At 41.1% G+C, this 12727-nt stretch overlaps 1 protein-coding gene across 4 annotated transcripts in view; it reads right to left on the reverse strand.

Annotated features, from left to right (window-relative positions):
• The window catches only part of LOC124034414 (homeobox protein cut-like 2), a 130134-nt gene that overhangs the window by 80415 nt on the left and 36992 nt on the right, over nucleotides 1–12727 (reverse strand). The gene's annotated exons all lie outside the window — the stretch shown is intronic.

Here is a 12727-nt window from a genome sequence, read left to right on the forward strand (position 1 = left end):
ACATCTTTGCATTGATTTCAGGTGGATTTTAATAACAGAAATATACTGCTGGTATCTTATCTAGGCCTAGTGCTAATAACCCACATTTTCCTATTAGTGTCACAATTGCCTAAATCACAATTAATCTGTCTAAATCCTTCAATACCTGGTGATGCAGTACTTGCTAAAACTCCACCCTATCAACATCCACTGTACAATTCCCAGTAATCGGTGTACACAGCCACTCCTCAGACCCATGCATTTATAGCCTCACCACACCACTTGGCATTCACAAATCCAATAGCATCCATTGACTTATCATCCAATTTCCAACTCTTTTTGCAAAAAAAACAAACACATCTAAAATCTTGCCCCAGTACTCGTCTCCACTGACAACGTTTGTCCCTTTGAAATCCCATCTCTTTTCCTGTCCTCTTGGATTGGTTTTATTTGACGGTCTTCCCTTGTATCTGCTGGGATATAATATTAAAACTGGAGTGAGGGATTCAATTAACACAGTGAATTTATATATGACGCTGGAAAATGAAATTGACTGTTTTAATTAATCTCCAGTCTTACTTAAAAGCAATTTAATAAATTATCACGAGCCAAAATAGAGAAAACCTAGGGACAAAACTCTAGTTCCATATTTGAAAAATGTAACTGATTCCACTTATTCCCAGTGAAAGAATTTTAACCCTTCAGTTTCATCAGATCTCAATGTAAATAGATTGCTGTACTGGTCCTTGAAAGAGGCCACCTTTCTCTCTCCAAAACCAGTGACAGAATGCTCCCATTGATGAGTTTTATTTGATCTCTCTTGGGGACAGTTGTGCCTTCTTAAGAGATGGGTCCTTTGCCTAAGGACTTTCTCCAAGAGTCAGAATGGATTATACTTCCCTTTGCTTATCCCATTCTCATGCATGGGAATCTCACATCTCAAATCATGATGTTGATAGCAAAACCACACATTTCATGGAGGCATCATTTTTTTGTCAGAAACACATTCCTATTTGGTTTCCGACTGCCTGTGCTCTTATTCGTAAGTCACTGCGCTTCAGTCAGCCATTCTAACCCATATTGGATGAGACCTTTGGGGGATTTGGGACTTGGCTGTTAGGAGTGGGCTAGCCTCCAACAGATTCAAGCAGCCCTAGACCACCAGCTAATCTGGCTGAGAGAGAATCCTGGTAGAAGTGGCTTTGTGTGGATTATAGTGCTGATTCTGAATTGCCCAGCCCTTCATTGTCCATGAAGAGACTAAAGTAAAGCAAATCACATTGATGCCTCATTTCAGTCAAATTCAACACAATGTTTGGTTGCTTCTTCACATGAAGAGTCCAATAACATATGTATTTACATTGTAATTATGTGCAGTGCTTAATTTGGGCCGGAGCTGTCCGCAGCGCCATTTTGGCACATCTCATTTTTGGGGAATTGGTTCCCGGCTCCTCTATAAAACTAAGTAGCCTATTGCAGACCCAGACGCACACACACAGAAGAAAAATAATGTTGAGCAAAGCAGAATGCATTGAATGGAGAATGGGCGTTCATTTCCTGATTCCACTTTGTTCAAGTTTATTTGCCAGTAGTCTGTGACTCCGTGTGTGACAGTAGGCTGTTCAAGATTGCGCAAATGTGTCATGAATACACATGATGCACTATTTCAAGTTGTCAAATGAAGGTTGAGGTCATGAAAAGTAATTAAATGAGTTTCATAATTTGTGTTAATATAATTAATGAAGTCACACTTAAAATATGATCAATCACTTAATCAACATATCAGCCATCTTCGGAATGACTCTTCAGTGCCTGCCAGTGTGTGCCGCGTGTGTGCCAGTGTATGCTGCCGTGTGTGCCAGTGTATGCTGCGTGTGTGCCAGTGCGAGTGGGCCGTTGCCCGAGAAGAGAGAGCTCGACATTTCAGCAGCACGTATAAAACAATGACAGACAACAGGCTAACTAGATAGCCAATTCAAAACATAACTTGTAGCAGTTATCGAGCTAGTAACTATAGCTAGCATTAATGTCTTTGTCGCCTTTCCACGTGCACCGTTGGAAAGCTGGGATTCCCCTCTGTCATGACTGTCCTGATCAGGTCAGGTTACAGGAGACCTGATCACCCCCAACACCCCCAACAGAGGAGGAGAGATCTAGGGGTCTGAAGATGTGGGGGTTTTATGACCCCTCACGCCCAGGGTAAATCTTAGGCCACAGACAACATCCCTTTGTCCTGTTACTATGGAGAACCAGCCTCAGAACATTAAACATGCAATAAAGGGAACTTTGGAACAATGGTTTTCGTCAGCCACAATGGTGGTCATGACGATAGCTGGAATGTGAAAATGTATGTCATTTTTGTTTTGTTATTAAAGGAAGACCCCTCCCAGAGCAAAGGCGAGGAATCAGACCAAAAGGACACTGACATCGTGAGGACGACCAGAGATTTTCGCGGGAGAAGTGAGTCATTGAGAAGCCTAAACGACCCACGCGGAGCTTCCCATCTGAGAACTCCCACACGTAATTACATCATTATATTCTGACCCATAAGAGCAGCAGTTTGGGGCAAGGATAGGGTTAAAATAAGCCTAGCTGACAAATGCACCCAAATGTATATTTCTCTCGTGTACTTTCTTTTTCTCTCTCTTTTAAATCCCCATTTTGGGTGACACGTGCCATAGTGTGTTGGCCCGTTATACTAAGTTCTAATCAATAGCCTAGAATGTGTTTTGTGTATGTATATCTTTTATCATCATTTTAGCTTTCTAGTACATAAATACTCAACTAAGACTGGTGTGGTACGAACTCATTGGTAAGACCCGGGTCCGTGCAGATTCCCGGATTATGCGACGTTCAGAATGAGACTGTAGAGGAAACTGATTCATTAGCGACTGTTGTAAATCGATGTTCTGATATTCTTTGAGTTCATTTGGGAAATAGAAACTCAATAAAACAAATTTTCCCATGGTGCCCCAGGTTAATGAGTTAATAATTGCTTGATTCAGTTAATCACGCAATTAGAAACCTTTAATCATTCGATGAGCAACAGTCGTCACATTAACTAATACAACGTTACGACACCTCTATTAAACAGTAGCCATGTAATGTTAAACATCTACCCTTAAACATGAACATTTGAGCCTTAAACATAAACATGTCTAATTAGATACCTTTCTTTGAAGTAGCCTACCTTATCCATTTGATTCCTGATTTATTGAATGAGGGAATCCTTTTATAAAGACAAAAGTATTTGGTTGTAATATTGCAATAAATGTATATCAAAGGTGGCAACCTTTAGGAACCCACAACTGTTAATAAATGAGAAGGTCTCTATAGTAGAGGTCGACAGATTCAATCGAATGGCCAATTAATTAGGGCCGATTTCAAGTTTTCATAACAATCGGAAATCTGTATTTTTGGGCGCCGATTTTTTTAAATTTTATATACCTTTATTTAACTAGGCAAGTCAGTTAACACATTTTCAATTTTCAATGACAGCCTAGGAACGGTGGGTTAACTGCCTCGTTCAGGGGCAGAACGACAGATTTTCACCTTGTCAGCTCGGGGGATCCAATCTTGCAACCTTACAGTTAACTAGACCAACGCAATAACGACCTGCCTCTCTCTCGTTGCAGACTGCCTGTTACCTTGGCTTACTGCATTCGCGTAAGTTGCTAGCTATCATTAAACTTATCTTATGAAAAAAACAATCAATCATAATCACTAGTTAACTACACATGGATGATTATATTACTAGATATTATCTAGCGTGTCCTGCCTTGCATATAATCTGACTGAGCATACAAGAATACAAGTATCTAAGTATCTGACTGAGCGGTGCGGTAGGCAGAAGCAGGCGCGTAAACATTCATTCAAACAGCACTTTCGTGTGTTTTGCCAGCAGCTCTTCGTTGTGCGTCAAGCATTGCGCTGTTTATGACTCCAAGCCTATCAACCCCCGAGATGAGGCTGGTGTAACAGAAGTGAAATGGCTAGCTAGTTAGCGCGGGCTAATATCGTTTCAAACGTCACTCGCTCCGAGCCTTCTAGTAGTTGTTCCCCTTGCTCTGCATGGGTAACGCTGCTTCGATGGTGGCTGTTGTCGTTGTGTTCCTGGTTCGAGCCCAGAGAGGAGCGAGGAGAGGGATGGAAGCGATACGGTTACACTGGCAATACTAAAGTGCCTATAAGAACATCTAATAGTCAAAGGTTAATGAAATACAAATGGTATAGAGGGAAATAGTCCTATAATTCCTATAATAACTACAACCTAAAACTTCTTACCTGGGAATATTGAAGACTCATGTTGAAAGGAACCACCAGCTTTCATATGTTCTCATGTTCTGAGCAAGGAACTGAAACGTTAGCTTTCTTACATGGCACATATTGCACTTTTACTTTCTTCTCCAACACTTTGTTTTTGCATTATTTAACCAAATGTAACATGTTTCATTATTTATTTGAGGCTAAATTGATTTTATTGATGTATTACATTAAGTTAATAACTGTTCATTCAGTATTGTAATTGTCATTATTACAAATAAATAAATAAATAAAAAGAAAATCGGCCGATTAAATCGGCATGGGCTTTTTTTTTGGACCTCCAATAATCTTTATCGGTTTTGAAAAATCATCAAATCGGTCGACTTCTACTCTGTAGCAAAATATTGTTTGTGAGTTTCGGTGAACATAGTCTAATGGACCAACTTGGACAAAGATAGCTCCTGCACTTCTTTCATCCCAAGTCAAGCACTGGTTATGTGGGTAAAGTGTAATTGGAGTGTATAGTTCAGTGTTTGCAGTATATCCTCAAAGTCTCCACCAAGTTCATTAGTTGCAAAAGTGAAAACATGAGTCTAGTGTTGGGCAAGGAATGTAAAAACCTATCAAATGGCATCATAATATACCACTTATTTTTATTGTATGTTAAATATACCATGGATTTCATTTTCCATTCAATTGTGAGTAGCTCAACCTGTTAGGTAAGTGTAACTGGCTGTAAGGGAGTCAGACGCAGGAGAGCAGAAGTTGGGTAGCCAAAGGAGCCTTTTATTTCGGCGAACAAACACACGGCACTAAGAACACTAAATACAATATGGGTTGACATAACCCAGCGCAAACCAGTCTAGCGTGCACATACACGAAACAACAAACAATTCCACACACAGACATGGGGGGGAACAGAGGGTTATATACATGTCTCATACTGAGGGAATTGAAACCAGGTGTGTAGGAAAACAAGACAAGACAAATGGAAAAACGAAAGGTGGATCGGCGATGGCTAGAAAGCCAGTGACGTCGACCGCCGAACGCCGCCTGAACAAGGAGAGGAACCGACTTCGGCGGAAGTCGTGACACAACCAACAAGACAAGTAAATACATCTATATGAGTAAAACAACACTAGCTGAAAAGGCTGGGCAATAGCACATCAAATGAAACCTGGTGTCTGCCCACATTCTTGAAGGGAACTGAAGCAGAACATTGTTTCCCTGTTTGGTTTTCTTGAGGAGACGGATGATGGAGCAACTGTACAACACAGTGTACTTGAAGTCTCTTGAACTAAAATATTTTACACCTCACTAATCAAAGCTGATCCATTTCACCTTGAGTTATGGGTAACTGAGGTCTCTGATAAGATTCACTTATCTCCATGAATCCGCATGGAGAGTCCAAAAAGACACACATCTAGAGCTACTATACTCTTGATTACTTACATTGAAAATAGGGGGGAGTAAACAAGTTTGATTCCCTGTGCAAAGAAGAATTTCCCAGGAATCGTTTGACAAGTTTTTTTTAAAGGCGATCGGGACCGAATTTTCAGTGTGTAGCAGTCAGGTCAATACCGAGCTCCTGTCATTAAGCCTCTGCCAGTCAAACATCCGGACGTAATTGATGAGTTTCCCCGAGGGAGGGCAGAGCTATCACTGGGGTGGGGGTAGGAGGAAGAGGGGGGGTAGTTGAAGGAGGAGAGGGGGTAATGGGGATGCTGAGCAGGGCCGGTCCAGAGGGAGGGTGTGCCCAGGCCTGGTCCTGAGGAGGACAGTATCTGTGGAGGAGCTGACGACAGTCTCTGTGGAGGAGAAGTCACATGTCCTGACAAAGTCAGTCACACAGATTTAGGTGGGTCAGGTATTTAAGCTTGTGTGTTGTGTTGCTGAAAAGACTACAGGGAGTAGTCCTTTTAGACTCCACGGAGGGACATGAAAAACAAAACAAGCAAAATGGAGGATAATGGTGATAAGAAAGCAGTGGAGAGATCTTGATATCAGGAACATCATATTTTTGGTACTACAATGTATCGACAATGCTATGAAATAAATCACTATTGGACCATTACAAACATTGATGTTAGCAAGTGGTAATAATATTAATGCTTATTAAAGTCCATCAATCCCACGACATATCCATTGACGTCCGTCGGTAAAAACATTCAATACATAAAAGACATACAAAATCAGTAGTGTGTGAGAAACATGTATAAAATGTTTTCTGTAAAAATGTGAAACTACTATATTGTAAAACAGTATATTTGAAATTGATTCCTTAAACCAACCCCTCTCAATTACATCTGTGGCCATAAGCTGTTTCTTGGCCTTCCACCAAGACAAAACATGGTGGGAAAAACTACCAAGACACTGCAATAGAATGTACACTCACAGGCACACACTATTGTATGCAGCGGGCTTGGACAGCACAAATAAAGGGGGAAATAGGCGAGGAGGACAGGGGAAAATGCAGATGGGTATTATTTTTCTTTTTGCATCTCATCTAATTGCAATCATAGGCAAATGTCTGAAAGTGTGACAGCATCAGCAGAATTGCTGCTGAGAGCACAGAATCTTTGTCTAAAAATAATCAGACATTCTGTGTGCTGCTGTTAGTTATAATGGTAATCGATGCTGGAGGCTTTGAATTCCATCAATTTATAGATCCACTCTGTTCTGCCTGGTGACTGTGGAGCCTCACAACCCCCACCGCATACGCACACCAAGTGACACAAACACACATTGCATGCAAGCTCACACACAAAAGAGCACACACACTGGTCGTAGCAAGGCAGCACTGGAGCCAGTGTGTGATTAAGATAAGTCTAGTTTCCTTTTATACATTCCTTATCCCCTCCTATTCTCTGTAGGGCACAAGATTGACCCCGCATCTCAGACGTCACATTTGAGTGGGATCGATCTATAAATCAAATCACCACAATCAATGGCCCCGATCGCTGCAGTCTAGTCTGGCCTCAACGTTATTACTGGCACCCCCCAGCCGCTGAGGGGTGGAGAAAAAGAAAAAGAAGGCTGGGGAGGGAGAGGGGTTCAGGGCAGGGCCTCGGCTGGCTGGCTGGCTTCTGTCCATATACAGGATGAGCCCTTATCTGGCCTCCCTCCCTGGGCTGACCGACCGACTGACAGGCAAGCAGCTCTCTACATCTCTACACAACTGTCTACCATAATACCTCCCTGTTCATTCGGCTGCTCTCATTTCCACTACTCCACTGTGTTCAAACCATACAGTGATTGGTATCAGAGTGTCCACTATGCAGCAGTAGTACAGTACATAGGAAGTAGAAAGTCGTGGTATTGAATAGTTATGTAGGCTGAAAATCACATTTAAATTTTGACACCTTTCTAAACCCTGGACTAGTAAGCCTGATAAATCATCCCAAATAATTAATCCCCAGTCAGTCAGGCTGTCTTTAAACAGCAAGCTAAATCTCACAAAGGGGATGAGAGGCGCGTGAGCGTTACAACCATCAGCAAAAGGTGTGACTGGTGTTGTCAGACATTGTTCGTCATAGCCAGCTTCATTTAGGGAGTTTTAGAGCCTGATGCACCAAAGCACATCGTCCCGTCAACGCTTCTTTCTCTTTTTAAACACATGTGCGCACGCAAGCAGGCACGTGCACACGCACACACACAACCATTGATAAGAAAGGGTAACACATTACCATTATGGTATTCTTCAGTTGAGACAGCACTTTAAACATGTTTTACTAATAAAAACCACAGCCTAACATAGCCCTTCCATTGAATCTAGAATCCTAGTGATGTCTTTAAATGTCCTCCAATTAGAACCTTCAAACTGCCATCTATGGGTGAACATTCTAATTGAACTGCCAATTAGAAGAGCTTATTTATCATCATTAAGCTAGGCCCATTGTTCTCCTCATCTCCAAGTCTGTGGTTACAATCAGGATGTCTATTGTCATACTGTAATACATGGCCACTGACTGATTAGACCTCCCTGGATTCATTAGCAAGCTGGGGGGTTGAAACCTGAGTGAAAACATAACCTCAACAGGTCTGGTAAAATGGAGACTGGATGTGAATGATAGATTTGACTGTATATAAAAGTGGTCCAACGTGGTGGTGATGACTTTATTTGTAGAGCTTTATCGTGTGTTGTCTTATTCTCATGCTGAAATTAATGGTTGGTTTCTGAGAGAGAATCGTCCATCACAGTCCATTCGTAATTGTCAAAGGCAAAGGACCTGTAGAGCATCTCTCTTAATAAATAAAAAATATACACACACACACACACACACACACACACACACACACACACACACACACACACACACACACACACACACACACACCCTTCAAAAGTTTGGAAACACCTACTCATTCCAGGATTTTTGTTTATTTTCACTATTTTCTACACTGTAGAATAATAGTGAAGATCTCAAAACTATGAAATAACAGATACGGAATCATGAAGTAACCCAAAAAAAGTGTTAAACGTGGCCACCCTTTTTCTTGATGATAGCTTTGCACATTTTTTGGCATTCTCTCAACCAGCTTCATGAGGTAGTCACCTGGAATGCATTACAATTAACCAGTGTGCCTTGTTAAAAGTTAATTTGTGGAATTTATTTCCTTCTTAATGCATTTGAGCTAATCAGTTGTGTTGTGATAAGGTAGGGATGGTATACAGAAGATAGGACTATTTGGTAAAAGACCAAGTCCATATTGAGGCAAGAACAGCTCAAATAAGCAAAGAGAAATGACAATCCATCATTACTTTAAGACATGAAGGTCAGTCAATCTGGAAAATGTCAAGTGCAATGTCAAGTGCAGTCGCAAAAACCATCAACAGCAATGATGAAACTGGCTCTCGTGAGGACCGCCACAGGAAAGGAAGACCCAGGATTTCTGCTGCAGAGGATAAGCTCATAAGAGTTACCAGCCTCAGAAACTGCAGCCCAAATAAATGCTTCACGGAGTTCAAGTAACAGACATCTCAACATCAACTGTTCAGAGGAGATTGAGTGAATCAGGCCTTCATGGTCAAACTGCTGCAAAGAAACACACCAATAAGAATATGAGACTTGCTTGGGCCAAGGAACACGAGTAATGGACATTAGACAGGTGGAAATCTGTCCTTTGGTCTGAATTTGATATGTTGGGTTCCAACAACTGTGTCTTTGTGAGACGCAGAGTAGGTGAATAGATGATCTCCGCATGTGTGGTTCCCACAGTGAAGCATGGAGGTGGAGGTGGAGGTGTGATGGTGTGGGGGTGCTTTACTGGTGACACAGTCAGTGATTTATTTAGAATTCAAGGCACACTTACCCAGCATGGCTACCACAGCAATACACCATCACATCTGGTTTGTGCTTAGTAGGACTATTATTTGTTTTTCCCAAGAGGACAATGAACGAACACACCTCCAGGCTGTGTAAGGGATATTTGACCAAGAAGGAGAGTGATGGAGATCTGCATCAGATGACCTGGCCTCGACAATCACCCGACCTCAACCCAAATGAGATGGGTTGGGGTGAGTTGGACCGTAGAGTGAAGGAAAGGTGCTCAGCATTTGTGGGAACTCCTTCAAGACTGTTGGAAAAGCATTCCAGGTGAAGCAGATTGAGAGAATGCCAAGAGTGTGCAAAGATGTTATTACGGCAAAGGGGGGCTACTTTGAAGAATCTCAAATATTAAATATATTTTGTTTCATTTAACAGTTTTTTGGTTACTACATGATTCCATAAGTGTTACTTCATAGTTTTGATGTCTTCACTATTATTCTACAATGTAGAAATTAGGAAAAAAAATAATGAAAAACGCTCGAATGAGTAGGAGTGTCCAAACTTTTGACTGGTACTGTATATATACAGTTGAAGTCAGAGGTTTACATACACCTTAGCCAAATACATTTAAACTCAGTTTTTCACAATTCCTGACATTTAATCCTGGTAAAAAGTCTCTGTCTTAGGTCAGTTAGGATCACCACTTTATTTTAAGAATGTGAAATGTCAGAATAATAGTAGAGAGAATGATTTATTTAAACTTGTATTTATTTCATCACATTCCCAGTGGGTCAGAAGTTTACGTACACTCAATTAGTATTTGGTAGCATTGCCTTTAAATTGTTTAACTTGGGTCAAACATGTCGGGTAGCCTTCCACAAGCTTGGGTGAAGTTGGGTGAAATTTGACCCATTCCTCCTGACAGAGATGGTGTAACTGAGTCAGGTTTGTAGGCCTCCTTACTCACACACGCTTTTTCAGTTCTGCCCACAAATTTTCCATATGATTGAAGTCAGGTCTTTGTGATGGCCACTCCAATACCTTGACTTTGTTATCCTTAATTAACCTCTTAAAGCTAGGGGGCAAAATTTTCACTTTTGGACAAATAGCGTGCACAATTTCAACTTCCTGCTAATCATGCCAAGAATATAAGATATGCATAGTATTCATATATTTGGATAGAAAACACTGACGTTTCTAAAACTGTTTGAATCATGTTTGTGGGTATAACATAACTTATGTAGCAGGCAAAACCCGAGGACTAACTGTTCAGATTATTGTAATTTATTCCCCCTCTTTGTTCCCTATTTTGTCTTTGCCATTGGATATTTAATAGGATCCTATTTTCAGTTCCTACCGCTTCCACTTGATGTCGCCAGTCTTTGGAATATGGTTGACGTTATTCCTTTGTGCTATGAAGAAGTAGGCCAACTCGGAACACTTTTGTGAGAGTTGCGCAAGATGTGGAAAGCAGTGCTGGTTTCTTTTCTTTCCTGTATTGAATGCAGATTGCCCCGTCTACAATTTGATCGATTATTAACATTTAAAAATACCTAACGTTGTATTACAAAAGTAGTTTGAAATATTTTGGCAAAGTTTATAGGTAACTTTTGAAATATTTTGTAGTGACATTGCGTTTTTGTAAGTTGTTTTTTTCTGGATCAAAACGCGCTTTAAAAAATTGACATTTTCGATATATATGGACAGAATTAATCTAACAAAAGGATCAATTGTGATGTTCATGGGACATATTGGAGTGCCAACAAAAGAAGCTCGTCAAAGGTAATGCATATTTTATGTTTTATTTCAGCGTTTTGTGTAGCGCCTGCTATGCTAGCTCCTTTGTTTACTGCTGGTGCAGATGGTGCAGGCTATCAGATAATAGCTTCTTATTCTTTCACCGAAAAGCATTTTTTAAATCTGACATGTTGGCTGGATTCACAAGTGTAGCTTTACTTGAGTATCTTACATGTGTGACTTAATGAAAGTTTGAATTTTATAGCATTTTATTTGAATCTGGCGCTCTGCACTTCCCCCAGCAGTTGGCCAGTTGAGATGCTAGCGTCTCCCCTTCCATAAGCCATTTCGCCACAAATTTGGAAGTATGCTTGGGGTCATTGTCCATTTGGAAGACCCATTTGCGACCAAGCTTTAACTTCCCGACTGATGTCTTGAGATGTTGCTTCAATATATCCACACAATTTTCCTACCCCATGATGCCATCTATTTTGTGAAGTGCACCAGTCTCTCCTGCAGCAAAGAGCCCCCATAACATGATGCTGCCACCCCCGTGCTTCACGGTTGGAATGGTGTTCTTCGGCTTGCAAGCATCCCCCTTTTACCTTCAAACATAACAATGGTCATTATGGCCAAACAGTTCTATTTTTGTTTCATCAGACCAGAGGACATTTCTCCAAAAAGTATGATCTTTGTAGCCATGTGCAGTTATAAACCGTAGTCTGACCTTTTTTTGTCGGTTTTGGAGCAGTGGCTTCTTCCTTGTTGAGCGGCCTTTCAGGTTATGTCGATATAGGACTCGTTTTACTGTGGATATAGATACTTTTGTACCAGTTTCCTCCAGCATCTTCACAAGGGCCTTTGCTGTTGTTCTGGGAATGATTTGCACTTTTTGCACCAAAGTATGTTCATCTCTATGCATCTCCTTCCAGAGCGGTATGACGGCTGCGTGGTCCCATGGTTTTTATACTTGCGTACAATTGTTTGTACAGATGAACGTGGTACCTTCAGGCATTTGGAAATTGCTCCCAAGGATGAACCAGACTTGTGGCGGTCTACAAATGGTTATTTTGCCCATCTTTTATTTTTATTGGCCAGTCTGAGATATGGCTATTTCTTTGCAACTCTGCCTAGAAGGCCAACATCCCAGAGGCGCCTCTTCACTGTTGACATTGAGAGTGTTTTGCATGTACTATTTAATGAAGTTACCAGTTGAGGACTTGTGAGGTGTTTCTCAAACTAGACACTCTAATGTACTTGTTATCTTGCTCAGTTGTGCACCGGGGCCTCCCACTCCTCTTTCTATTCTGGTTAGAGACCGTTTGCACTGATCAGTGAAGGGAGTAGTACACAGCGTTGTACGAGAACTCCAGTTTCTTGGAAATGTCTCGCATGGAATAGCTTTAATTTCTCAGAACAAGAATAGACTGATGAGTTTAAGAAAGGTCTTTGTTTCTGGACATTTTGAGCCTGTAATC

Source organism: Oncorhynchus gorbuscha, linkage group LG04 (assembly GCF_021184085.1).
Source record: "Oncorhynchus gorbuscha isolate QuinsamMale2020 ecotype Even-year linkage group LG04, OgorEven_v1.0, whole genome shotgun sequence".
Lineage (NCBI taxonomy): Eukaryota > Metazoa > Chordata > Actinopteri > Salmoniformes > Salmonidae > Oncorhynchus > Oncorhynchus gorbuscha.